The sequence below is a fragment of the Scyliorhinus torazame genome, chromosome 6 (assembly GCF_047496885.1).
Source record: "Scyliorhinus torazame isolate Kashiwa2021f chromosome 6, sScyTor2.1, whole genome shotgun sequence".
NCBI classification, from domain to species: domain Eukaryota; kingdom Metazoa; phylum Chordata; class Chondrichthyes; order Carcharhiniformes; family Scyliorhinidae; genus Scyliorhinus; species Scyliorhinus torazame.
Window position 1 is genome coordinate 281621327 of NC_092712.1, and position 27741 is coordinate 281649067.

The following is a 27741-nucleotide window of genomic DNA, read 5'->3' on the forward strand; positions in this document are numbered from 1 at the left end:
TGGAGTGTGCTTCGGGTTGGTCTACAGAGCGGCACTGTATGGGAGTGGGGTGCGCTTCGGGTAGGTCTACAGAGCGGCTCTGTATGGGAGTGGAGGGTGCTTCGGGTTGGTCTACAGTGCGGCACTGTATGGGAGTGGGGTGGGCTTTGGGTTGGTCTACAGTGCGGCACTGTATGGGAGTGGGGTGTGCTTCGGGTAGGTCTACAGAGCGGCACTGTATGGGAGTGGAGGGTGCTTCGGGTTGGTCGACAGAGCGGCACTGTATGGGAATGGGGTGTGCTTCGGGTTGGTCTACAGAGCGGCACTGTATGGGAGTGGAGTGGAATGCACTTCGGGTTGGTCTACAGAGCGGCACTGTATGGGAGTGGGGTGCGCTTCGGGTAGGTCTACAGAGCGGCTCTGTATGGGAGTGGAGGGTGCTTCGGGTTGGTCTACAGAGCGGCACTGTATGGGAGTGGGGTGTGCTTCGGGTAGGTCTACAGAGCGGCACTGTATGGGAATGGGGTGTGCTTCGGGTTGGTCTACAGAGCGGCACTGTATGGGAATGGGGTGTGCTTCGGGTTGGTCTACAGAGCGGCACTGTATGGGAGTGGAGTGTGCTTCGGGTTGGTCTACAGAGCGGCACTGTATGGGAGTGGGGTGCGCTTCGGGTAGGTCTACAGAGCGGCTCTGTATGGGAGTGGAGGGTGCTTCGGGTTGGTCTACAGTGCGGCACTGTATGGGAGTGGGGTGGGCTTTGGGTTGGTCTACAGTGCGGCACTGTATGGGAGTGGGGTGTGCTTCGGGTAGGTCTACAGAGCGGCACTGTATGGGAGTGGAGGGTGCTTCGGGTTGGTCTACAGTGCGGCACTGTATGGGAGTGGGGTGGGCTTTGGGTTGGTCTACAGAGCGGCACTGTATGGGAGTGGGGTGCGCTTCGGGTAGGTCTACAGAGCGGCACTGTATGGGAGTGGGGTGCGCTTCGGGTAGGTCTACAGAGCGGCTCTGTATGGGAGTGGAGGGTGCTTCGGGTTGGTCTACAGTGCGGCACTGTATGGGAGTGGGGTGGGCTTTGGGTTGGTCTACAGAGCGGCACTGTATGGGAGTGGGGTGCGCTTCGGGTAGGTCTACAGAGCGGCACTGTATGGGAGTGGAGTGTTCTTCGGGTAGGTCTACAGAGCGGCTCTGTATGGGAGTGGAGGGTGCTTCGGGTTGGTCTACAGTGCGGCACTGTATGGGAGTGGGGTGGGCTTTGGGTTGGTCTACAGTGCGACACTGTATGGGAGTGGGGTGTGCTTCGGGTTGGTCTATAGAGCGACACTGTATGGGAGTGGAGTGCACTTCGGGTAGGTCTACAGAGCGACACTGTATGGGAGTGGAATGCACTTCGGGTAGGTCTACAGAGCGGCACTGTATGGGAGTGGAGTGTTCTTCGGGTAGGTCTACAGAGCGGCACTGTATGGGAGTGGAGGGTGCTTCGGGTTGGTCTACAGTGCGGCACGGTATGGGAGTGGGGTGGGCTTTGGGTTGGTCTACAGTGCGGCACTGTATGGGAGTGGAGTGTTCTTCGGGTAGGTCTACAGAGCGACACTGTATGGGAGTGGAATGCACTTCGGGTAGGTCTACAGAGCGGCCCTGTATGGGAGTGGGGTGTGCTTCGGGTTGGTCTACAGAGCAGCCCTGTATGGGAGTGGGGTGCGATTTGGATTGGTCTACAGAGCGGCACTGTATGGGAGTGGGGTATGCTTTGGATTGGTCTACAGAGCGGCACTGTATGGGAGTGGGGTGCGATTTGGATTGGTCTACAGAGTGACACTGTATGGGAGTGGAGGGTGCTTCGGGTTGGTCTACAGAGCGGCACTGTATGGGAGTGGGGTGCGATTTGGATTGGTCTACAGAGCGGCACTGTATGGGAGTGGGGTATGCTTCGGGTTGGTCTACAGAGCGGCACTGTATGGGAGTGGGGTGTGCTTCGGGTAGGTCTACAGAGCGGCCCTGTATGGGAGTGGGGTGTGCTTCGGTTTGGTCTACAGAGCGGCACTGTATGGGAGTGGGGTGTGCTTCGGGTTGGTCTACAGAGCGACACTGTATGGGAGTGGGGTACGCTTCGGGTAGGTCTACAGAGCGGCACTGTATGGGAGTGGGGTGTGCTTCGGGTTGGTCTACAGAGCGGCACTGTATGGGAGTGGGGTACGCTTCGGTTTGGTCTACAGAGCGGCACTGTATGGGAGTGGGGTGTGCTTCGGGTTGGTCTACAGAGCGGCACTGTATGGGAGTGGGGTGTGCTTCGGGTTGGTCTACAGAGCGGCACTGTATGGGAGTGGGGTATGCTTCGGGTTGGTCTACAGAGCGGCACTGTATGGGAGTGGGGTGTGCTTCGGGTTGGTCTACAGAGCGGCACTGTTTGGGAGTGGAGTGTGCTTCGGGTTGGTCTACAGAGCGGCACTGTATGGGAGTGGGGTGCGCTTCGGGTTGGTCTACAATGCGGCACTGTATGGGAGTGGGGTACGCTTCGGGTTGGTCTACAGAGCGGCACTGTTTGGGAGTGGAGTGTGCTTCGGGTTGGTCTACAGAGCGGCACTGTATGGGAGTGGGGTGTGCTTCGGGTTGGTCTACAGAGCGGCCCTGTATGGGAGTGGAGTGTGCTTCGGGTTGGTCTACAGAGCGGCACTGTATGGGAGTGGAGTGTGCTTCGGGTTGGTCTACAGAGCGGCACTGTATGGGAGTGGAGTGTGCTTCGGGTAGGTCTACAGAGCGGCCCTGTATGGGAGTGGGGTGTGCTTCGGGTTGGTCTACAGAGTGGCACTGTATGGGAGTGGGGTGTGCTTCGGGTTGGTCTACAGAGTGGCCCTGTATGGGAGTGGGGTGTGCTTCGGGTTGGTTAACAGAGCGGCCCTATTTGGGAGTGGGGTACGCTTCGGGTTGGTCGACAATGCGGCCCTGTATGGGAGTGGGGTGTGCTTCGGGTTGGTTTACAGAGCGGCACTGTATGGGAGTGGGGTGTGCTTCGGGTTGGTCTACAGTGCGGCCCTGTATGGGAGTGGGGTGTGCTTCGGGTTGGTTAACAGAGCGGCCCTATTTGGGAGTGGGGTGCGCTTCGGGTTGGTCTACAGAGCGGCCCTGTATGGGAGTGGGGTGTGCTTCGGGTTGGTTAACAGAGCGGCCCTATTTGGGAGTGGGGTGCGCTTCGGGTTGGTCTACAGAGCGGCCCTATTTGGGAGTGGGGTGCGCTTCGGGTTGGTCTACAGAGCGGCCCTGTATGGGAGTGGGGTGTGCTTCGGGTTGTCCACAGAGCGGCACTGTATGGGAGTGGAGTGCGCTTCGTGTTGGTCTACAGAGCGGCCCTGTATGGGAGTGGAGTGTGCTTCGGGTTGGTCTACAGAGCGGCACTGTATAGGAGTGGAGTGTGCTTCGGGTTGGTCTACAGCGCGACACTGTATGGGAGTGGGGTGTGCTTCGGGTTGTCCACAGAGCGGCACTGTATGGGAGTGGAGTGCGCTTCGTGTTGGTCTACAGAGCGGCACTGTATGGGAGTGGGGTGCGCTTCGGGTTGGTCTACAGAGCGGCACTCTATGGGAGTGGAGTGCGCTTCGGGTTGGTCTACAGAGCGGCACTGTATGGGAGTGGGGTACGCTTCGGGTTGGTCTACAGAGCGGCACTGTATGGGAGTGGGGTGCGCTTCGGGTTGGTCTACAGAGCGGCACTGTATGGGAGTGGAGTGTGCTTCGCGTAGGTCTACAGAGCGGCACTGTATGGGAGTGGAGTGTGCTTCGGGTTGGCCTACAGTGCGGCACTGTATGGGAGTGGAGTATGCTTCGGGTTTGTCTACAGAGCGGCACTGTATGGGAGTGGGGTGCGCTTCGGGTTGGTCTACAGAGCGACACTGTATGGGAGTGGAGTGTGTTTCGGGTTGGTCTACAGAGCGGCACTGTATGGGAGTGGGGTACGCTTCGGGTTGGTCTACAGAGCGGCACTGTATGGGAGTGGAGGGTGCTTCGGGTTGGTCTACAGTGCGGCACTGTATGGGAGTGGGGTGGGCTTTGGGTTGGTCTACAGAGCGGCACTGTATGGGAGTGGGGTGCGCTTCGGGTAGGTCTACAGAGCGGCACTGTATGGGAGTGGGGTGCGCTTCGGGTTGGTCTACAGTGCGGCACTGTATGGGAGTGGAGGGTGCTTCGGGTTGGTCTACAGTGCGGCACTGTATGGGAGTGGGGTGGGCTTTGGGTTGGTCTACAGAGCGGCACTGTATGGGAGTGGGGTGCGCTTCGGGTAGGTCTACAGAGCGGCTCTGTATGGGAGTGGAGGGTGCTTCGGGTTGGTCTACAGTGCGGCACTGTATGGGAGTGGGGTTGGCTTTGGGTTGGTCTACAGTGCGGCACTGTATGGGAGTGGGGTGCGCTTCGGGTAGGTCTACAGAGCGGCACTGTATGGGAGTGGAGTGTTCTTCGGGTAGGTCTACAGAGCGGCACTGTATGGGAGTGGAGTGTTCTTCGGGTAGGTCTACAGAGCGGCTCTGTATGGGAGTGGGGTACGCTTCGGGTTGGTCTACAGAGCGGCACTGTATGGGAGTGGAGTGTTCTTCGGGTAGGTCTACAGAGCGACACTGTATGGGAGTGGAATGCACTTCGGGTAGGTCTACAGAGCGGCACTGTATGGGAGTGGAGTGTGCTTCGGGTAGGTCTACAGACCGGCCCTGTATGGGAGTGGGGTGCGATTTGGATTGGTCTACAGAGCGGCACTGTATGGGAGTGGAGTGTGCTTCGGGTTGGTCTACAGAGCGACACTGTATGGGAGTGGGGTGTGCTTCGGGTTGGTCTACAGACCGGCCCTGTATGGAAGTGGGGTGCGCTTTGGGTTGGTCTACAGAGCGGCACTGTATGGGAGTGGAGTGTGCTTCGGGTTGGTCGACAGAGCGGCCCTGTATGGGAGTGGGGTGTGCTTCGGGTTGGTCTACAGAGCGACACTGTATGGGAGTGGGGTACGCTTCGGGTAGGTCTACAGAGCGGCACTGTATGGGAGTGGGGTATCCTTCGGGTTGGTCTACAGAGCGGCACTGTATGGGAGTGGGGTGTGCTTCGGGTTGGTCTACAGAGCGGCACTGTATGGGAGTGGAGTGTGCTTCGGGTTGGTCAACAGAGCGGCACTGTATGGGAGTGGGGTGTGTTTCAGGTTGGTCTACAGAGCGGCACTGTATGGGAGTGGGGTGTGCTTCGGGTAGGTCTACAGAGCGGCACTGTATGGGAGTGGGGTATGCTTCGGGTTGGTCTACAGAGCGGCACTGTATGGGAGTGGGGTGTGCTTCGGGTTGGTCTACAGAGCGACACTGTATGGGAGTGGGGTACGCTTCGGGTAGGTCTACAGAGCGGCACTGTATGGGAGTGGGGTATCCTTCGGGTTGGTCTACAGAGCGGCACTGTATGGGAGTGGGGTGTGCTTCGGGTTGGTCTACAGAGCGGCACTGTATGGGAGTGGGGTGTGTTTCGGGTAGGTCTACAGAGCGGCACTGTATGGGAGTGGGGTGTGTTTCGGGTTGGTCTACAGAGCGGCACTGTATGGGAGTGGGGTGTGTTTCGGGTAGGTCTACAGAGCGGCACTGTATGGGAGTGGGGTGTGTTTCGGGTTGGTCTACAGAGCGGCACTGTATGGGAGTGGGGTGTGCTTCGGGTAGGTCTACAGAGCGGCACTGTATGGGAGTGGGGTATGCTTCGGGTTGGTCTACAGAGCGGCACTGTATGGGAGTGGGGTGTGCTTCGGGTTGGTATACAGAGAGGCACTGTATGGGAGTGGGGTGTGCTTCGGGTTGGTATACAGAGAGGCACTGTATGGGAGTGGGGTGTGCTTCGGGTAGGTCTACAGAGCGGCACTGTATGGGAGTGGAGTACGCTTCGGGTTGGTCTGCAGAGCGGCACTGTATGGGAGTGGGGTGTGCTTCGGGTTGGTCTACAGAGAGGCACTGTATGGGAGTGGGGTGTGCTTCGGGTAGGTCTACAGAGCGGCACTGTATGGGAGTGGAGTACGCTTCGGGTTGGTCTACAGAGCGGCACTGTATGGGAGTGGGGTACACTTCGGGTTGGTCTACAGAGTGGCCCTGTATGGGAGTGGAGTGTGCTTCGGGTTGGTCTACAGAGCGGCACTGTATGGGAGTGGGGTGTGCTTCGGGTTGGTCTACAGAGTGGCACTGTATGGGAGTGGGGTACGCTTCGGGTTGGTCTACAGAGCGGCACTGTATGAGAGTGGGGTACGCTTCGGGTTGGTCTACAGAGCGGCACTGTATGGGAGTGGGGTGTGCTTCGGGTTGGTCTACAGAGCGGCACTGTATGGGAGTGGGGTACGCTTCGGGTTGGTCTACAGAGCGGCCCTGTATGGGAGTGGAGTGTGCTTCGGGTTGGTCTACAGTGCGGCACTGTATGGGAGTGGGGTGTGCTTCGGGTTGGTCTACAGAGCGGCACTGTATGGGAGTGGGGTGTGCTTCGGGTTGGTCTACAGAGCGGCACTGTATGGGAGTGGGGTGTGCTTCGGGTTGGTCTACAGAGCGGCACTGTATGGGAGTGGGGTGTGCTTCGGGTTGGTCTACAGAGCGGCACTGTATGGGAGTGGAGTGTGCTTCGGGTTGGTCTACAGTGCGGCACTGTATGGGAGTGGGGTGCGCTTCGGGTTGGTCTACAGAGCGGCACTGTATGGGAGTGGGGTACGCTTCGGGTTGGTCTACAGAGCGGCCCTGTATGGGAGTGGGGTACGCTTCGGGTTGGTCTGCAGTGCGGCACTGTATGGGAGTGGGGTGTGCTTCGGGTAGGTCTACAGAGCGGCCCTGTATGGGAGTGGAGTGTGCTTCGGGTTGGTCTACAGAGCGGCACTGCATGAGAGTGGAGTGTGCTTCGGGTTGGTCTACAGAGCGGCACTGTATGGGAGTGGGGTGTGCTTTGGGTAGGTCTATAGAGCGGCACTGTATGGGAGTGGGGTGTGCTTCGGGTTGGTCTACAGAGCGGCACTGTATGGGAGTGGGGTACGCTTCGGGTTGGTCTGCAGTGCGGCACTGTATGGGAGTGGGGTGTGCTTCGGGTAGGTCTACAGAGCGGCCCTGTATGGGAGTGGAGTGTGCTTCGGGTTGGTCTACAGAGCGGCACTGCATGAGAGTGGAGTGTGCTTCGGGTTGGTCTACAGAGCGGCACTGTATGGGAGTGGGGTGTGCTTTGGGTAGGTCTATAGAGCGGCACTGTATGGGAGTGGGGTACGCTTCGGGTTGGTCTGCAGTGCGGCACTGTATGGGAGTGGGGTGTGCTTCGGGTTGGTCTACAGAGCGGCACTGTATGGGAGTGGGGTGTGCTTCGGGTTGGTCTACAGAGCGGCACTGTATGGGAGTGGGGTGTGCTTCGGGTTGGTCTACAGAGCGGCACTGTATGGGAGTGGGGTGTGCTTCGGGTAGGTCTACAGAGCGGCACTGTATGGGAGTGGGGTGTGCTTCGGGTAGGTCTACAGAGCGGCACTGTCTGGGAGTGGGGTACGCTTCGGGTTGGTCTACAGAGCGGCACTGTATGGGAGTGGGGTACGCTTCGGGTTGGTCTACAGAGCGGCACTGTATGGGAGTGGGGTACGCTTCGGGTTGGTCTACAGAGCGGCACTGTATGGGAGTGGGGTGTGCTTCGGGTTGGTCTACAGAGCGGCACTGTATGGGAGTGGGGTGTGCTTCGGGTAGGTCTACAGACCGGCCCTGTACGGGAGTGGGGGTACGCTTCGGGTTGGTCTACAGAGCGGCACTGCATGAGAGTGGAGTGTGCTTCGGGTTGGTCTACAGAGCGGCACTGTATGGGAGTGGGGTGTGCTTTGGGTAGGTCTATAGAGCGGCACTGTATGGGAGTGGGGTACGCTTCGGGTTGGTCTGCAGTGCGGCACTGTATGGGAGTGGGGTGTGCTTCGGGTTGGTCTACAGAGCGGCACTGTATGGGAGTGGGGTGTGCTTCGGGTTGGTCTACAGAGCGGCACTGTATGGGAGTGGGGTGTGCTTCGGGTTGGTCTACAGAGCGGCACTGTATGGGAGTGGGGTGTGCTTCGGGTAGGTCTACAGAGCGGCACTGTATGGGAGTGGGGTGTGCTTCGGGTAGGTCTACAGAGCGGCACTGTCAGGGAGTGGGGTACGCTTCGGGTTGGTCTACAGAGCGGCACTGTATGGGAGTGGGGTGTGCTTCGGGTTGGTCTACAGAGCGGCACTGTATGGGAGTGGGGTGTGCTTCGGGTTGGTCTACAGAGCGGCACTGTATGGGAGTGGGGTGTGCTTCGGGTAGGTCTACAGACCGGCCCTGTACGGGAGTGGGGGTACGCTTCGGGTTGGTCTACAGAGCGGCACTGTATGGGAGTGGAGTGCGCTTCGGGTAGGTCTACAGAGCGACCCTGTATGGGAGTGGGGTGTGCTTCGGGTTTGTCTACAGAGCGGCACTGTATGGGAGTGGGGTGGGCTTCGGGTAGGTCTACAGAGCGGCACTGTATGGGAGTGGGGTGTGTTTCAGGTTGGTCTACAGAGCGGCACTGTATGGGAGTGGGGTGTGCTTCGGGTTGGTCTACAGAGCGGCACTGTATGGGAGTGGGGTGTGCTTCGGGCTGGTCTACAATGCGGCACTGTATGGGAGTGGGGTGTGCTTCGGGTTGGTCTACAGAGCGGCACTGTATGGGAGTGGAGTGTGCTTCGGGTTGGTCTACAGAGCGGCACTGTATGGGAGTGGGGTACGCTTCGGGTTGGTCTACAGAGCGGCACTGTATGGGAGTGGGGTACGCTTCGGGTTGGTCTACAGAGTGACACTGTATGGGAGTGGAGTGTGCTTCGGGTTGGTCTACAGAGCGGCACTGTATGGGAGTGGGGTACGCTTCGGGTTGGTCTACAGAGCGGCACTGTATGGGAGTGGGGTACGCTTCGGGTTGGTCTACAGAGTGACACTGTATGGGAGTGGAGTGTGCTTCGGGTTGGTCTACAGAGCGGCACTGTATGGGAGTGGGGTGCGTTTCAGGTTGGTCTACAGAACGGCACTGTATGGGAGTGGGGTACGCTTCGGGTTGGTCTACAGAGCGGCACTGTATGGGAGTGGGGTACGCTTCGGGTTGGTCTACAGAGCGGCACTGTATGGGAGTGGGGTGTGCTTCGGGTTGGTCTACAGAGCGGCACTGTATGGGAGTGGGGTGTGCTTCGGGTTGGTCTACAGAGCGGCACTGTATGGGAGTGGAGTGTGCTTCGGGTAGGTCTACAGAGCGGCACTGTATGGGAGTGGGGTGTGCTTCGGGTTGGTCTACAGAGCTTGCAATGTATGGGAGTGGAGTACGCTTCGTGTAGATCTACAGAGCGGCCCTGTATGGGAGTGGGGTGTGCTTCGGGTTGGTCTACAGAGCGGCACTGTATGGGAGTGGGGTATGCTTCGGGTTGGTCTACAGAGCGGCACTGTATGGGAGTGGGGAGTGCTTCGGGTTGGTCTACAGAGCGGCCTGTATGGGAGTGGGGTGTGCTTCGGGTTAGTCTACAGAGCGGCACTGTATGGGAGTGGGGTGCGATTCGGGTTGGTCTACAGAGCGGCACTGTATGGGAGTGGGGTGTGCTTCGGGTTAGTCTACAGAGCGGCACTGTATAGGAGTGGAGTGCACTTCGGGTTGGTCTACAGAGCGGCACTGTATGGGAGTGGGGTGCGCTTCGGGTTGGTCTACAGAGCGGCACTGTATGGGAGTGGGGTGCGCTTCGGGTTGGTCTACAGAGCGGCACTGTATGGGAGTGGGGTGTGCTTCGGGTAGGTCTACAGAGCGGCACTGTATGGGAGTGGAGTGGAATGCGCTTCGGATTGGTCTACAGAGCGGCACTGTATAGGAGTGGAGTGCGCTTCTGGCTGGTCTATAGAGCGGCACTGTATGGGAGTGGGGTATGCTTCGGGTTGGTCTACAGAGCGACACTGTATGGGAGTGGAGTGGAATGCGCTTCGGATTGGTCTACAGAGCGGCACTGTATGGGAGTGGGGTGCGCTTCGGGTTGGTCTACAGAGCGGCACTGTATGGGAGTGGGGTGCGCTTCGGGTTGGTCTACAGAGCGGCACTGTGTGGGAGTGGGGTGCGCTTCGGGTTGGTCTACAGAGCGGCACTGTATGGGAGTGGAGTGTGCTTCGGGTTGGTCTACAGAGCGGCACTGTATAGGAGTGGAGTGTGCTTCGGGTTGGTCTACAGAGCGACACTGTATGGGAGTGGAGTGGAATGCGCTTCGGATTGGTCTACAGAGCGGCACTGTATAGGAGTGGAGTGCGCTTCGGGCTGGTCTATAGAGCGGCACTGTATGGGAGTGGGGTATGCTTCGGGTTGGTCTACAGAGCGGCACTGTATGGGAGTGGAGTGTGCTTCGGGCTGGTCTACAGAGCGGCACTGTATAGGAGTGGAGTGTGCTTCGGGTTGGTCTACAGAGCGGCACTGTATGGGAGTGGAGTGTGCTTCGGGTTGGTCTACAGAGCGGCACTGTATGGGAGTGGGGTGTGTTTCAGGTTGGTCTACAGAGCGGCACTGTATGGGAGTGGGGTGGGCTTCGGGTTAGTCTACAGAGCGGCACTGTATGGGAGTGGGGTGCGCTTCGGGTTGGTCTACAGAGCGGCACTCTATGGGAGTGGGGTGGGCTTCGGGTTAGTCTACAGAGCGGCACTGTATGGGAGTGGGGTGCGCTTCGGGTTGGTCTACAGAGCGGCACTGTATGGGAGTGGGGTGTGCTTCGGGTTGGTCTACAGAGCGGCACTGTATGGGAGTGGGGTGTGTTTCGGGTTGGTCTACAGAGCGGCACTGTATGGGAGTGGGGTACGCTTCGGGTTGGTCTACAGAGCGGCACTGTATAGGAGTGGGGTATGCTTCGGGTAGGTCTACAGAGCGGCACTGTATGGGAGTGGAGTGCACTTCGGGTTGGTCTACAGAGCGGCACTGTATGAGAGTGGAGTGTGCTTCGGGTTAGTCTACAGAGCGGCACTGTATGGGAGTGGGGTATGCTTCGGGTTGGTCTACAGAGCGGCACTGTATGAGAGTGGAGTGTGCTTCGGGTTAGTCTACAGAGCGGCACTGTATGGGAGTGGGGTATGCTTCGGGTTGGTCTACAGAGCGGCACTGTATGGGAGTGGGGTGCGCTTCGGGTTGGTCTACAGAGCGGCACTGTATGGGAGTGGAGTGCGCTTCGGGTTGGTCTACAGAGCGGCACTGTATGGGAGTGGAGTGTGTTTCGGGTTGGTCTACAGAGCGGCACTGTATGGGAGTGGGGTGTGTTTCGGGTTGGTCTACAGAGCGGCACTGTATGGGAGTGGAGTGGAATGCGCTTCGGATTGGTCTACAGAGCGGCACTGTATAGGAGTGGAGTGCACTTAGGATTGGTCTACAGAGCGGCACTGTATGGGAGTGGAGTGCACTTAGGATTGGTCTACAGAGCGGCACTGTATGGGAGTGGAGTGCACTTAGGATTGGTCTACAGAGCGGCACTGTATGGGAGTGGAGTGCACTTCGGGTTGGTCTACAGAGCGGCACTGTATGGGAGTGGGGTGCGCTTCGGGTTTGTCTACAGAGCAGCACTGTATGAGAGTGGAGTGTGCTTCGGGTTAGTCTACAGAGCGGCACTGTATGGGAGTGGGGTATGCTTCGGGTTGGTCTACAGAGCGACACTGTATGGGAGTGGAGTGTGCTTCGGGTTAGTCTACAGAGCGACACTGTTATGGGAGTGGAGTGTGCTTCGGGTTGGTCTACAGAGCGGCACTGTATGGGAGTGGGGTGTGCTTCGGGTTAGTCTACAGAGCGGCACTGTATGGGAGTGGAGTGTGTTTGTTATAATGCCCACTATTTTCTTGGAGGGTAGCTGGGGAAGGTGTAAGAGTTGAGGAGCAGGTCCTTTGATGTTTTTTTTCCCGGTGGCAGGGTTGATGGGTAGGGTGGAGAGGTTTTGATTCCTTTGTTTGAGAGGGGAGGGGGGAAGGGAACGGGACACTGGCAGAGGGACACCCATACTAGCAAGTTTTTGTAAGCTAGCATACGGGAGCGGAATGGGGGGAGGGTCTGCAGCCTGCACAACCTGTTCAGGCAGGTTTCAGCGAGCCTAAGAGTTGTGAATAGTAGCGGAGTGGGTAGAATGCGGAAAGAGGGGTGGCTTTGAGAGGAAATTGTATGGGGGTTTCTGGGAAGGGAAAGGGGGGAGGCGTTAGTTTACTGAGAGTGCCTAAGGGGGAGGGGGCTGGACCACCCATTGGGTGGGGTAAGGTGCCATCTTGTATTGGTCCTGTGGTGTGGACGTTGGAGTGGGGTGGGGGTGGGAACATCTCCCAGAAGGATAATGGCTGAGAGCGTGATGGGGGGAGGGGTGCAGATGAGAGCCCCCCGGTCCAGTTGGGGACATGGAATGTCCAGAGGGTTAGGGTGCCCGGTGAAAAGGGCGAGAGTTTTTGTGCACTTGAAGATGTGGTGCTGTTGGAGAAGACCCACTTGCAAGTGAAGGAACAGGTAAGGCTTTGTAAAGGGTGGATACGTCAGGTGTTCCATTTGGCTTTGATAGTAGGGTGCCGGGGGTGGCAGTTCTAATAAACTAAAGAATTTGGTTCCAGAAGGAGAAGGTGGTAGACAATTGCAGGGGAAGATATGTGATGGTTTTGGGAGTGCTGGAAGGGGAACCGGTGGTTCTAGTGAGTGTTTACGTGCCGAATTGGGACGATGTAGGCCTAATGTAGAGAATGGTGGCAGCGATCCTGGGCATGGACAGTCACCAGTTGATTTTGGGGAGCACCTAAATGCGGTCTTGAACGCGAAAGAGGACCATTCCAGGCCAAAACCACTTGCCCCTTCAGGGGAGGCGAAGGTATTGGCAGCGTTTATGATAGAGATGTAGGAGGGGGCGTGGGGGGCAGGCGGGGGGGGGGGGACCCATGACGATTCTTACGTTCTGGGGGAGGGAATTTTACTTCTTCGCACCGGGAATAAGGCCTACTCGTGGATCAACATTTTTACAATGAGGTGAGCTCTGCTGCCGGGGGGGTTTGGATGTGGGGCTGTCAGCACACCTGGGCTTTTGTGTAAAGATGGCCAAGGTGTTGGATGATTGTGTAGAGTTCAGCAGGAATGGGGAGGTTTCGCCTTTAGCTTTGTGGGAAGCCCTGAAGGTGGTGGTGAGAGGGGAGGCGATTGCATGTAAGGTATAGGTGGATAGGGAAACGAGTGAGGAACATCAGCGGTTGGTGGATGAGATATTGGAGATGGATGGGAAATATTTGGTCTCGAATCATAGAATTATTCAGTGCGGAGAAGTTACAGGTTTGTGCTAGCAGTCTCAGATCAGTAACTAAGCTGTTAAACGATTCACCCTTGTTTTGCAATCTCTTTTTAAATATGAAACGCTCAAACGTTTCATTTGTCTGGATTTTACAATGGTCATCGAATTTTTAAAGAATTACGTCAAACTTTGTTTTGTCTTGACCTGCCGTGTACTGAAAAGAATTGTTGCTCTCAATTGCATGTTGACCAGCCATAGTTAATAGCAGAGCAATTTTACGAGCATCGGTAGCATTATTCAAATCGGAGGCTTCTAAATAAATTTGGAATTGCTGTTTGAACAAACGCCAGTTTACATTTAAGCTACCGGTGATCCTTAGATGTCGAGGAGCTTGAGCTTTATCCATTGATCCTAGATTCGTCAAGGATTTTTTTCAGTCTGAATGTGATGCTTCTCAAGTCGAATAGCTTCTTAGTTTTTTTTCTTTTTACTAATCTTACTAGATTATGCTAGCTAGTTTCTGTATCCAATGACCTGGTACCATGTTATATTACTCTTTGGTAATATATTGCTACTCTTTGCTCCGTACTCCAGAATGGTCTGATGGTGTGATTCTGAAGAAACCACCAATCTTTAACTTTAAACACAACTGATTTATTGAATAACGAATTGATTAATGTTGAGTTCGCACACTTCACAGAACTATAACTAGTAATCAAGTAATTAATATTAAAGTATTAACTAATTTAAACTACCAGGTGCTAAACTATGCTGTGATTTATATCTCTGACACTCTACTGTCTAGTCACTCCTGTTGAAAGAGACCCAAGATCCTTTGGGTTCTCATATATATAGTCGGATCTAGTGTTGCCCTCTAGTAGTTGTGTTACACTGAGATGTAATAATTAACCCTTTAGTTGCACATATATATAGGTATCATTAAAGGGGCACCCATGAATATGGTGCGTGTTACCTTCCAAAACTATTCCTGTATCTTCCAGCCTCCTCCTGTCACCCTCACGCTTGCCTCTTTACCCTTGACCCACCCAACATCACTTTTCACCTCCCTCTGTGACAGTTGAAACCTCACCTCCCACCCGTTACCCTGGATCCTATCACCATTTCCCTTGACATGCCATCCCTCCTTTCTGTGCCTGCACCCCTGTTCGTCCAAATGCCCAAATTACTCTTTCCAATACTCTCTCATCACCCATCCCATGACATATTTGAATACCCGACACTGACACTAGAGTTGCACCCCCTACTGAATCCAACTCCCCATTGTGAATGTGCCTCTTCTATCCACCACCCAGCTCCCTCAATTTGACCCACAGGACCCCAACATTGATAGCACCAATCCCATTCCTGAGACTCATCATTCATCTAACCATCCCTCCATGGACCTGAGCACCTCTTCCCTACAAAACCATTGCAGCCAGGACACTAGGCCCTTCCCTCCTGCACACTTCCCAACACCTGAACATCACCCTCGGTCCTCCCTTCCTTCCCTCCTTCACACACCCCTGCACCTACATTCCTACCTTTCCACATCATCCCCCCCCCCCTCCCCGTCCCCCCTCCCCCACAGAGTCCAAAATGGACGACTGTGCACAGACACAACTGCACAAACTACTGTACGCCACCTTTAAAAGACTGACCCGGTGCCACATGATTCTCGTGTGCCGCTAACTTTATTTTGAGGGTAGAACTTCATTGAAAGTTATTTTAACATAATGAGTATTAGATTGCGCATAAGTACCAACCTGCCACAGGACATGTCATGAGGACCTACTTGCCACAAATACCCTGCTAACTTTATCACTTCATCACAACTCTCCATCGGGAAATTGAAATTTCGCATTCTGCCTAATTCAGTCATCCCACACGTCATGTTTCCTGCTCTTGGAGGCTCCATAAAATCCTCCCTCCCCAAGTCTGCAATTATGTTTAGGAAATATCAATGTGGCTACAGCCACCTATCCTGGTGAGAGAAGGGAAGATGTGGGATCGCATTTCTAATGGGCTCCCTCAAGGAGGACAGCTGCTGCAGAGCTGTCTCGGAACGGCAAACAAACCTATGAAAGATAATTTGTTATGAAAAACACTACAAACAGTGTCTCAGCAGCACATTCATGCACAAACCTCAGTCCCCAGGCAACTATTTTAATTTTATTTCAACTCGAACGTTTCATCCCTTCCTGGATTAATGTTGCAGCTAAAATGTAAAGTCCGCATGGTTAATCGTCCCACCTGCCAACTGTAGATGCAGGCGGACCGCGTAAGATCGCTTTCAATTGGCCCCTTAATGGTCTAATTTGCCTGCTCGATTGTCGGCGGGTGCGTTTGCACTCTCGTGCACACCCACCGTCCAAAATATCGCGTGAGTGCACCGTGACATCTGAACTTGCACCCGGGGTTTTCTTGTGAAATTGCGCATGTTTCCAGGTCAGGTGTGTGCCCTCCTGAGCAACGTAAAATCCTAGCCAGTGTTTTTCTCAAATCTTTGAATCGTTAGGCCAATCATTTAAAAAATCCACCCGTTGCCTTGGTCTTTTTTAATATTTGATAAAGTATCTGTGAAGTCATCAACATTTAACAAACTATTGACGCCGTTGGGAGATTGGACAAAGATTATGGTGTGCAACACTGTTTTATAGCTACTAAATATAATCGACATTGACATTCCACTTTAATACTTTGAAAGCACGTCAGAGCGTTACAAGCACCTGGATTACTTTACTCTGGAAGTCCAGAGATTTAGGTTGGCAAAGATAACAGCCATGTTGCTCCAGTAACAATGAGATGTTTTTTCCTTTGTGATGTTTGTTCAAGGAGGAATCTTGGCGAGGACATTAGGAAAACTCCATGCTCTTCTTCAAATGGTTCCATATGGTCCTTAACAATTTGAACAGGATGGCATGCCAGCAAACATTTCGTCAGAAGGGGAACACTGTTTCCATTCTGGCCGAGGACCTGATGTGGTGTTTAACCCGACAATGTTTAAACCCAGCAGTGAGAATAAAGCTCCTGAGTCAAGGCACCACAATAAATACCATTACATTGGTATTCACTGGGCTACACTGCACATCCTCATCCTGTGGTTAATTTGTCCCTTGACTAAGGTCCCCATAGGTCCTGAATGGTAGTAAATCTTAGTCACAATTGAATCAGAGACAGTGAAATAATTTTCTCAAGTGGTAATTAACTGACTACCTCAGTAACCAATATATAAAGATGCCTGGATAGGTGGGGCAATCATCTGGGTGGATTTTGTTTTGGAAGTGTTCCTTGAACTCCCTTTGAAACTTTGCTGCAAGTGTGTGAGATTACATGTTGTATATGTGGTTTCTATCACACTTGCAGCAAAGTCAGGTTACGATGGTTGAATGGGAACAGACCAGACAAAATTATAGCTGAAGAAAAATCATAAAGTTGCCAGTCTTTTTTTTTAATTAATTGGATTCAGGATAATAGGCAACAATAAAATGTTCTGGAATGGGAAGCATATGAAGATAATTCTTCCATAACCAATTACTAACCTGCTCAATTATCTGGTGAAGGAGTCAACATATCACAATGTCTCAATGTCGGAAAAGGATGGACTATTCTTATAAAAATTATTCAGATGATTTCAACATTCCAAACCTTTTCCAGATAATGTTGAATAAAACTCTTCAAATTCCCAGTCAAACGCTGTGCCTGTACTTGTTTGTTGCCCTGGTCAAGGATAAATTCATTGTTTCCTTGATTCCAAAGGTTTTGCTTGGCCCTTCACATCTCTGCAAGTAGCTCATCTGTATCAGCACTTTGGAGTTCTTTGAAGTTGCCATCCACCTTGATGAGGGGATGAAGATAAAGGAGCCAGCAATGATTTGCCTACTGAATGAAAACCTGATAAGGTGCCCACAGACAAGGGTGTGAACGGCCAGATAAAAAGGTTAAAGTACCTTGTCCCTCCTCTGTGACCCCTGACCCATTGATTAGATACCACACATGATGCAATGCTGAACAATATAGATCAGGTACCCTCGGTTTTATGCTTGTTCTCCATGAAGTACTTATCTTATTTGGGATTTTAATCGTGTCACCGTCACCTGTTCAAGGCTGGGTTCCCATTACTATCATTTGATCATTGATTTTAACACTGATGTAAGTCAGGGGAACGGGTGATGATAGGAAATTTCCTCCTGTTCACTATAAAGTAATGTTGCCTTAATCCCTGAGGACTATAGGCTGCTTTTCCCTGTGTGGGGGGAGTGCTGACTGGCAGTGATTTAACCTGAGGACCACCACACCTCAGGCGAGGGACAAAGTTGAGAAGGCAGGCCTTCATGAATAACCTCAGCTGAAACAGGAATTGAACCACGCAGTTGGCCTTGCTCACAAACCAGCTGTCCGGCCAACTGAGCACAATTAGCATAAAAACAATGGTGGACAGGTACAGATCCTCGGATCCATCCAGGTTGTCCATCCAACTGCGATACCTTGTGTATCATTATATATACATTCCCATCTGACCTGAAATTATATGATCTCCAGGGATAGGAGAAAAAAACAGAAGAACCGAGGCTAATTTGGGGGGCGGGATCTGAAATTTCTCTCTTCCATGTTTGAATAATCTGTTATCTAGACGTATGTAAAGAATGGTCACCGAACACCTCTCGTACCTGAAGGAAGGGAAGAAGAATATTTTTATTAAAATATTTATATAGTTCCTGAATGGAATTTTCTTTGGTTTTTTTCACATTGATTTTGTATGATTTTATACATTGGGTCATTGAAGAGTTTCTTTAAAATATTTTCCTGGAGTTGTTCCTTTTTTGTGTCTCCAACCATCCATTTTGGAGGCGGCTGCGAGTCTTGAGAAAAAGATGCTCCAATCAGCCGAAGATGGGAATTGAAGCCGATCAAACTCTTAGACTGGTGACTTAACCCGTCAGGAGATACAATGTCAAAACTTGGCAACAGCCTATAAGGGCCCATTGGTAAATTCAGGAGCCGGGCACTGTTCGATAATAATAGCTAAAGTAAATAAAGCTGACACAATCCTAGATGACCATAAGCTATGCTCTCCTTCGAGAAAGAGAGCTGAGTGGTGGTGATTTAACCTGACAATCGCTTCACCTCAGGCAAGGGACAAGGGTGAGATGAATAACCTCAGCTGGTACAGGAATTGGATCTGCACTGTTGCTCCACATCACAAACCAGCTATCCAGCCAACTGAACTAACCCAGCCCCCATAATGGCTCTATTAGTGCCTTCAGTCCCATAATGTGAAATATTTACAGCCATATTAAACCAACATGAAATATGTGTTGTAACATTAATGCCTCTCAAAGCGCCCTCGAGCACCTACAGTGCAACTTTCCACTTTGGGGAAGGGGTTGTATAATTATACATAGTCCGAATATTTTTTTCTATGCTTCAAGTATGTTCAAATGGAGCAACGTTTTGAAATGTAGCTCAACCTGTGAGCGGACTAGACACGTTCCTTCCTGGCCTACAGTGAAAAATAATAAACCACTGTCATGTGAGAGTACCTTTAAGAAATGGGTGTTTAAGAAATGTACCTTTAAGAAATGGGTGTTTATCAGTGATGTCAGAGTGTGGGTGGAGCTGAGCTGTCTGTCAGCGTTTTACTTTCATTTTAGGCTGTTTGCTGCAGGGTGTGTTTTAGTTTCGTTTTCAGTGTTGGAGCTGAAGCCAGACAGAGCAGGTGTACTGTTGTTCTCTCTGCCATGAAAAGACTATCTCTTGATCATTTGGTGAATTCAGAATTATAAATGTTCTCAGTAGTGAATGTAAACCTGATGTGCTTCTGTTAAAAGGTGTTTCTTTTATCTTCTGGATGTTGTTTGGGAAGTTATTAAGGATTACTTAGTGTTGTATTCTTTGGGGGTTGTATTTGAATTAATGGTTTCTAAGATGTTCACTGTATGTTTTAAAAAGGTTAACTTGAGTTCATAGAATAAACATTATTTTGCTTTAAAAAATACCACACCTGTAGAGTGGGCCGTGTGCTCCCCATACCACAATCTATTAAAAGTTGTGGGTCAGGTGAACTTCATGATACACTTTGGAGTTCTCTAAACCCTGGCCCATAACACCACAAAGACTTAAATTTGGACCATGTGCGCTAGCTTTATATTTGCCAGTCACATACAATGATTTAAAAAGTTTCCTCAGCCTTTTTCTTTTTATTGGCCAGCCATGTTCTAATTTGTGCGAACACTTCCTAATTAACCTCAGTTCGGTGCAAGTTTGATCTCATAAACCTTATCATCTGGCAGCTGTTTGGTTCAGGGGAGATTTTCCCTTTGCTGCTTTACAAACAGCAGCTGCTGTTGTAGCCACACCCCGAGGATCCACCCAGGGAAAAGAATGGCAGCACAAAGCAGCTTTTCTGATTCTTCAAGCACGTAGAGAGAGAGCAAGAATCATTCCAAATCATTAATGATTGTTTCTGGTACAGGAGTGATGCTAAACGGGAACAGGAGGAGGCCACTCGTCCCCTCAAGCCTGCTCTGCCATTCAGTTGGATCCCGATTGATATGTACCGTAACTCCGAATATCTGCATTCCCAAACTCAGTTTTGAAATTATCACCAGACTTATCCTCAGCATCTTTTTGAGGAAGATATTTCCGCTATCTCTTTGCGTGAAGAGGCATTTCCGATATTACTATCAAATAGCCGAGCTCAAACTGGTGTCCCCTCGTTCTGGAGTCTCCCAGCACAGGAAATAGTGTCTGTCAAATCATTTAGTAATCTAAAATATATTAGTTATATCACCCCTTAATCCCTCAGGGAAATTCAGGTGCTGTCCGTAGGTGCAGCAAAGACTGACTCGTAGCCCTGGTGAATCTGTGCTGCGCCTCCTCAAAGTCTATAATATCCTTTCTGAGGTGCAGTGAGCAGAAATAAACACTATTCCAGATGTGGCCTAACCAAAGCTTCTCCACTCACAGCGGCATCCCCACTAAGGCCTTCAATTAAAATTCAGACAAGTTGATGGGCGCGATTTAGTGGAACGTCTGACCGAGTGTTTCTCGACGGCCGCATTGGTGAGATCGCGGCCCGTATTCAATGGCACTTGGTGCCAAAAGTTGAGCCCCCATGAGATTCTCGACATTAGTGGCTCCCTCACCGTCCGATTTGTTTGACTCATGCCTCAGCTTTTTGCCGCTAACAAGGGGAGCTGCTTTCATAGAATCCCTGCAGAAGGAGGCCATTTGACACCTGATGTACCATCAATGACGACAGACGAGAGTCGGAAGAGTAAACTGCGGCTTTAATCAACTAAAAGACACCTGCTGGCAGCAGGTCCCAGAATGAGGGCAGGGCTGGAGGTTAGCTACCTTTATACTTGAGCCCGAGGGCGGAGCCAGCAGGGACAAACCCAGACATGTAACAAACAGTAAGAACAGTAAGTACCATAAGTAAGAACAGTATGTACAATATAATACAGTGGTTCACCACAACACCAGCCCTCTGAAAGAGCACCCCACGTAGGCCCAATCCCCCACCCTATCCCTGTAACCCAACTAGGGGCAATTTAGCATGGCCAATCTACCTAACCTGCACATCTTTGGACTGTGGGAGGAAACCGGAGCACTGGGTGGAAACCCACACTGACATGGGAAGAACGTGCAGACTCCGCACACAGTCACCCGAGGTTGGAATTGAACTCAAGTCTCTGGCGCTGTGAGGCAGCAGAGCTAACCACTGTGGCACCGTGCCATGCTTTTAAACGCTTCTTCACCACTCACTCCCAGTCAACACACAAGCATGGCAGTGCGTAGACCTGCTCCTCGCATAGGCGGTGCCGACCTGGCCAGGCTTCTCGACGCTGTGGATGAGAGGTGGGCCTCCCTGTTCCCCCAAGGGGGTAGGAGGACCGGCAGCAGGATTAGCAATACCAGTTGGGAGGCAGTGGCAGCAGCTGTCAGTTCGGGCAGCATGGCCAAGAGGACCTCGTCCAATGTGGGAAGAAGACCAATGACACCATCGAGCTGTTCCACCTGCCACCCCTCAAATTCCCAATCACACCCCCCCCCCCCCCATTAATCACTGACTCACCTTGGAGACTCCCAAAATCCGAGCTTCGTACTTGTTCTTCGGAACCTGTTTTATTACTCTTCTTATTTACTCTACTCTTACGGTTCAGTTGAATATCCTTGGCTTCCACTGTAACGGTGACGTGCCAGTTACACGCAGCATTCACCACACCAGCAACAAAAGCATCATCAATCTGCGAAAGCATTTCTTCAATGGTGTCATCAGGTGGCCCATTTGGAACAATGTCGCGCACCAGGTTCCGCAGCGTCTTGGAGTGTGAAGTGCTCTCACAACTAGCAGGGCTAATTCCTCGTTTGAAAAGCTGTAAAGCGACAGGCTGCTCACAGTCAAAGGGAGTGAAATTGACTTTCAGGATAGAGGCCACAGCAGGGCTATGTGTTTGCTAGGACAATAGAACAAAGAACAAAGAAAAGTACAGCACAGGAACAGGCCCTTCGGCCTTCCAGGCCTGCGCCAACCATGCTGCCCGTCTAAACTAAAATCTTCTACACTTCCGGGGTCCGTATCCCTCTATTCCCATCCTATTCATGTATTTGTCAAGATGCCCCTTAAACTGGGACAGAAGCTACAGCTGTGGTAGCCCCTGTTAAGGGTCTCCTCAATATATAAAGATGGCTTGAAGGCCTCACAGACGTAAAACTCCTCACCCCCTCCCCCCGACCCAGGGGCAATCCCCGGCCTAGAATGCTTCAGCCCCTTGACCAAGCCCAAGCTCCCCCATCCCTGAGCATTGGGACAGCAGCTCCGGTGCCCTTGAGATGTATCCGGAATATGGAAATGTCTACTCACATCTTCATTTCCACTCAGAAGCCATCGCATTCGCGTCACATAATTTCTCACTGGGCGTCGGGTAATTCCCGGGAGGCCGCTGCATTCAACTTCAATCTCACTAATGAGATGGGAATGAATGGAAATGAGGGTTAATGTTATGTTCACCATTTTTGGGTGAGATCCGGAACTCGCCATCGGGAGCGGGCCAGTTGAATTGCAAACTGGTTTGTGCCCAGCGCAAATCCCGAATTTGGCCTTTTCCGCTATTCACCTATCTAGATCCGCGCCAGGCCCAACACAGTGGTTAAATCGCACCTGATGTCATCATTATCAGACATACTGTGGTGGTATGTATTAGGGGTATTACGGTACCCTGTGATGCCGAGAGGCTATTGGTGGATAGACACTGGGTCCCGATTGGATCAGCCACCTACTGGCTCCACCCAGTAAGGTGGAGTATAAGAGCCCGGGTTCTCCCAGCAGCCACATTCTGTAACTGTGCTGCTGGGGAACAAGTCTGCGTAATAAAGCCATCTTCTCGTCTCGTGAGTGATTGATTGTGCTACAATTTATTACGCAGATTTAAAGGACATGGAGCTCCGAATCACTCCAGAGTGTCTGCGAATCAGCCCCCACGCGGCAAATGCAGCGGCCACTTTTAAACACTGGCTAGCGTGTTTCGAAGGATACCTCCGAACGGACACCTGCGTGACTACAGAAGACCAGAAAATGCAAGTCCTGCATTTCAGGGTGAGCCCGGAAATTTACACTCTCATAGAGGACGCGGAGGATTTTCAGTCGGCGCTCGCCATGCTGATGGGAATCTATGTTCGGCCCATCAACCAGGTCTATGCACGCCACCAGCTCGCGACGACCGACCCCCGCCACGGCCGACCCCCCGGCAAACCCCACCCCCCCCGCAGGCCTGTGCTGCCAGAACGCCAGCCCACCTGGGGGGGCCCCGCTGCTACTTTTGCGGGCAAACGAAACACCCCCGGCTGCGCTGCCCGGCCCGCTCAGCACTCTGCAAAGGGTGCGGCAGAAAAGAGCACTTTGTAGCAGTGTGCCAGGCCCGGGGGGTCGCCGCAATTTACCGGGGAGAACCCGGACCCCAAACTCAACCCCCCCAACGATCCATGTGCAGCCAACGGGCGCCACCATTTTGGGTCTCGGACCCCATACGCCCCCGACCGCGCGGCTGCCCCTTGGACACCGTAGACCCTCGCCACGATCGACCCCCAGGCAACCCCCCCCCCAACGATCCATGTGCGGCCAACGGGTGCCGCCATCTTGGGTCCCGGACTCCATGCGGGAGGGAGGGGCGCCGCCATCTCGGGTCCCGGACTCCATGCAGGAAGGATGGGCGCCGCCATTTTGGGTCCCAGACTCCATATACCCCCTACCGCGCGGCTGCCCCTTGGGCACCGTGGACCCCCGTCACGACCGACCCCCCAACACCCCCCCCCCCAACGATCCATGTGCGGCCAACGCTCGCCGCCATTTTGGGTCCCAGACTCCATGCGGGAGGGAGGGGCGCCGCCATCTTGGGTCCCGGACTCCATGCGGGAGGGAGGGGCGCCGCCATCTCGGGTCCCGGCTCCATGCGGGAAGGATAGGCACCCCCATTTTGTGCTCCCCCGGCCACGTGCGATCCATGGGCGGCGCCATCTTGTCCACCCCCGACCGTGTGCAACCCGTGGACGCCGCCATCTTGGCTGATGGCTAAGGACCCCGGGATGGACGGCCCCATGGGGCTTGAAGAAAACGCCGCGATGCAGCAACTACGACTGGCTGCTGTGACCCTGGACCAGTCGTGGCCCCAGACTCTCCAAACAGCAACAACGACAGTATCTCTAAATGGGTACGAGACGCCCTGCCTGATCGACTCTGGGAACACGGAGAGTTTTATACATCCCGTTATGGTAAGACGCTGTTCCCTTCCGATTCACCCGAGTAATCAAAACATTTTTCTGGCGGCAGGGTCCCATTCTGTAGAGATAAATGGGTTCTGCATCGCGAACCTCACGGTGCAGGGGAGGGAGTTCAAGAACTACCGGCTTTACGTCCTTCCCCACCTCTGCGCTGCCACACTCCTGGGATTGCATTTTCAGTGTAACCTCCAGAGTTTAACGTTTAAATTCGGCGGCCCTATACCCCTACTCACTGTCTGCAGCCTCGCGACCCTCAAGGTCGATCCACCTTCCCTGTTCGCGAACCTCACCCCGGATTGCAAACCAGTCGCCACTAGGAGCAGACGGTACAGCGCCCAGGACCGATCTTTTATCCGGTCAGAAGTCCAGCGGCTGCTGAGGGAAGGCATAATCCAGGCCAGCAATAGTCCCTGGAGAGCCCAGGTGGTAGTTGTAAAGACCGGGGAGAAGCAGAGGATGGTCGTAGACTATAGTCAAACCATCAATAGGTACACGCAGCTGGATGCGTACCCTCACCCCCGCATATCCGACATGGTCAATCGGATTGCACAGTACAAGGTCTTTTACACGTTGGACCTTAAGTCCGCCTACCACCAACTCCCCATCCGCCCGAGCGACCGCAAATACACTGCTTTTGAAGCAGACGGGCGGCTCTATCACTTTTTAAGGGTTCCATTCGGCATCACTAACGGGGTCTCGGTCTTCCAGCGGGAGATGGACCGAATGGTTGACCGGTACGGTTTGCGGGCCACGTCTGAACGAGCCGTCTGATGCCCTATCCCGCGGCACATGTGCCAACGCACAAGTGAACCATCTCCGAACCCTCCACGAGGACCTCTGCCACCCGGGGGTCACTCGGTTCTATCACTTCGTAAAGACCCGCAACCTGCCCTACTCCATCGAGGAGGTCAGGACAACCACCAGGAACTGCCAGATCTGCGCAGAGTGCAAGCCGCATTTCTACCAGCCAGATAAAGCGCACCTGATAAAGCTTCCCGTCCTTTTGAGCGCCTCAGCCTGGACTTCTAAGGCCCCCTCCCCTCCACCGATTGCAACACGTACTTCCTGAACGTGATTGACGAATACTCCCGGTTCCCTTTCGCCATCCCCTGTCCCGACATGACCGCGGCCACGGTCATTAGAGCCCTCGGCACCATCTTTACACTGTTCGGTTTCCCCGCCTACATACATAGTGATAGGGGGTCCTCCTTCATGAACGACGAACTGTGTCAATTCCTGCACAGCAAAGGCATCGCCTCGAGAAGGACGACCAGTTACAACGGCCGGGGGAACGGTCAGGTAGAGAGGGAGAACGGAACGGTCTGGAAGACCGTCCTGCTGGCCCTACGGTCCAGACGTCTCCTAGTTTCCCGCTGGCAGGAAGTCCTCCCGGACGCCCTCCACTCCATCCGGTCGCTGCTGTGTACAACAAAGAATCAAACACCTCACGAACGCCTCCTTGTCTTCCCTAGGAAGTCCGCCTCTGGAACGTCACTTCCGACCAGGCTGGCAGCCCCGGGACCCATCCTGCTCCGAAAGCATGTGCGCACAAATTGGACCCGTTGGTCGAGAGGGTTCATCTCCTCCACGCGAACCCTCAATACGCCTACGTGGCCTACCCCGACAGCCGACAGGACACGGTCTCCCTGCGGGACCTGGCACCCGCCGGAGCTCCACCCCCCCCTCCAACACCCGTCACCCCCTCTGGAGCTCCACACACCACCCCAACACCAATCACCCCCTCCCTCCCACCGGCGCACCCCACAGCCACCCCTTCCCGGGTGGATCGGTCCTTCCCCCGGCCCCGAATAGGGGTATTGGAGCGGGAAGAGGCATTGCGACACTCCCAGAGATAACGGGGCCCGAACCAGCGCCTGCATCACCACCGGGGCTATGACGATTGGTTAGGACGACCAGGGCACCCATTCGACTCATCGAATCAGTATAGTAAAGCAAGAAATGCCTCTGTAAATAATTTTTTTCGGCTGCCCAGCAAAAGCGGCATTGTAAGTAGTACTAGTAGTTGATATCGGAGCATAGCCGCCATGTTAGCGGCATCCTAGGTACCGACTCTGTAAACCCCTACCACCATACGGCCCACTACCCCGCGGGGTTCTTTTTCAACAAGGGGTGAATGTGGTGGTATGTATTAGGGGTATTATGGTAAGCTGTGATGCCGAGAGGCTATTGGTGGATAGACACTGGGTCTTGATTGGATCAGCCGCCTACTGGCTCCACCCAGTAAGGCGGAGTATAAGAGCCCGGGTTCTCCCAGCAGCCGCATTCTGTAACTGTGCTGCTGGGGAACAAGTCTGCGTAATAAAGCTATCGTTCGACTCCCTCTCATCTTGTCTCGTGAGTGATTGATTGTTCTGCAATAATTTCTTAAGGGTTCCATTCAGTGTCACTAACGGAGTCTCGGTCTTCCAACGGGAGATGGACCGAATGGTTGACCGGTATGGTTTGCGGAGTACGTTTCCGTACCTCGATAATGTCACCATCTGCAGCCACGGTCACCAGGACCATGACACCAACCTCCAAAAATTCCTCCAGACCACAAACGCCCTGAATCTCACGTACAACAGGGAAAAATGCGTGTTTAGCACCGACCGTCTAGCCATTCTTGTGCGAAATGGAGTTATCAGCCCCGACCCTGAACGCATGCACCCCCTTATGGAGTTCCCCCTCCCTCACTGTTCCAAGGCCCTGAAACGCTGCCTGGGCTTTTTCTCTTATTACCCCCAGTGGGGCCCCCACTACGCGGCCAAGGCCCGTCAGTGAATCCAGTCCACGGTATTTCCCCTGTCGACAGAGGCCCGCCAGGCCTACAGCCGCATCAAAGCGGATATCGCAAAGGCCATGATGCACGCGATTGACGAATCCCTCCCCTTCCAAGTCGAGAGCGACGCGTCCGACGTAGCTCTGGTGGCCACCCTCAACCAAGCGGGCAGACCCGTGGCCTTTTTTTCACGCACCCTCCACGCTTCAGAAATCTGCCACTCCTCAGTGGAAAAGGAGGCCCAAGCCATAGTGGAAGCTGTGCGACATTGGAGGCATTACCTGGCCGGTAGGTGATTCACTCTCCTCACTGACCAACGGTCGGTTGCCTTCATGTTCGATAATGCACAACGGGGCAAGATCAAGAACGACAAGGTCTTGCAGTGGAGGATCGAACTCTCCACCTATAACTATGAGATCTTGTATCGTCCCGGAAAGCTGAACGAGCCTTCCGATGCCCTATCCCGCGGCACATGTGCCAACGCACAAGTGGACCATCTCCGAACCGTCCACAAGGACTTCTGCCACCCGGGGTTCACTCGGTTCTATCACTTCGTAAAGACCCGCGACCTGCCCTACTCCGTCGAGGAGGTCAGGACAGCCACCAGGAACTGCCAAATATGCACAGAGTGCAAGCCACACTTCTACAGGCCAGATAAAGCGCACCTGATAAAGGCTTCCTGTCCCTTTGAGCGCCTCAGTCTGGACTTCAAAGTCCCCCTCCCCTCCACCGACCTGAACGTGATTGACGAGTACTCCCGGTTCCCTTTCGCCATCCCCTGCCCCGACATGACCGCGGCCACTGTCATTAAAGTCCTCTGCACCACCTTCACACTGTTCGGTTTCCCCGCCTACATACATAGCGATAGGGGATCCTCCTTCATGAGCGACGAACTGTGTCAATTCCTGCTCAGCAAGGGCATTGCCTCGAGCAGGACGACCAGTTACAATCCCCGGGGGAACGGTCA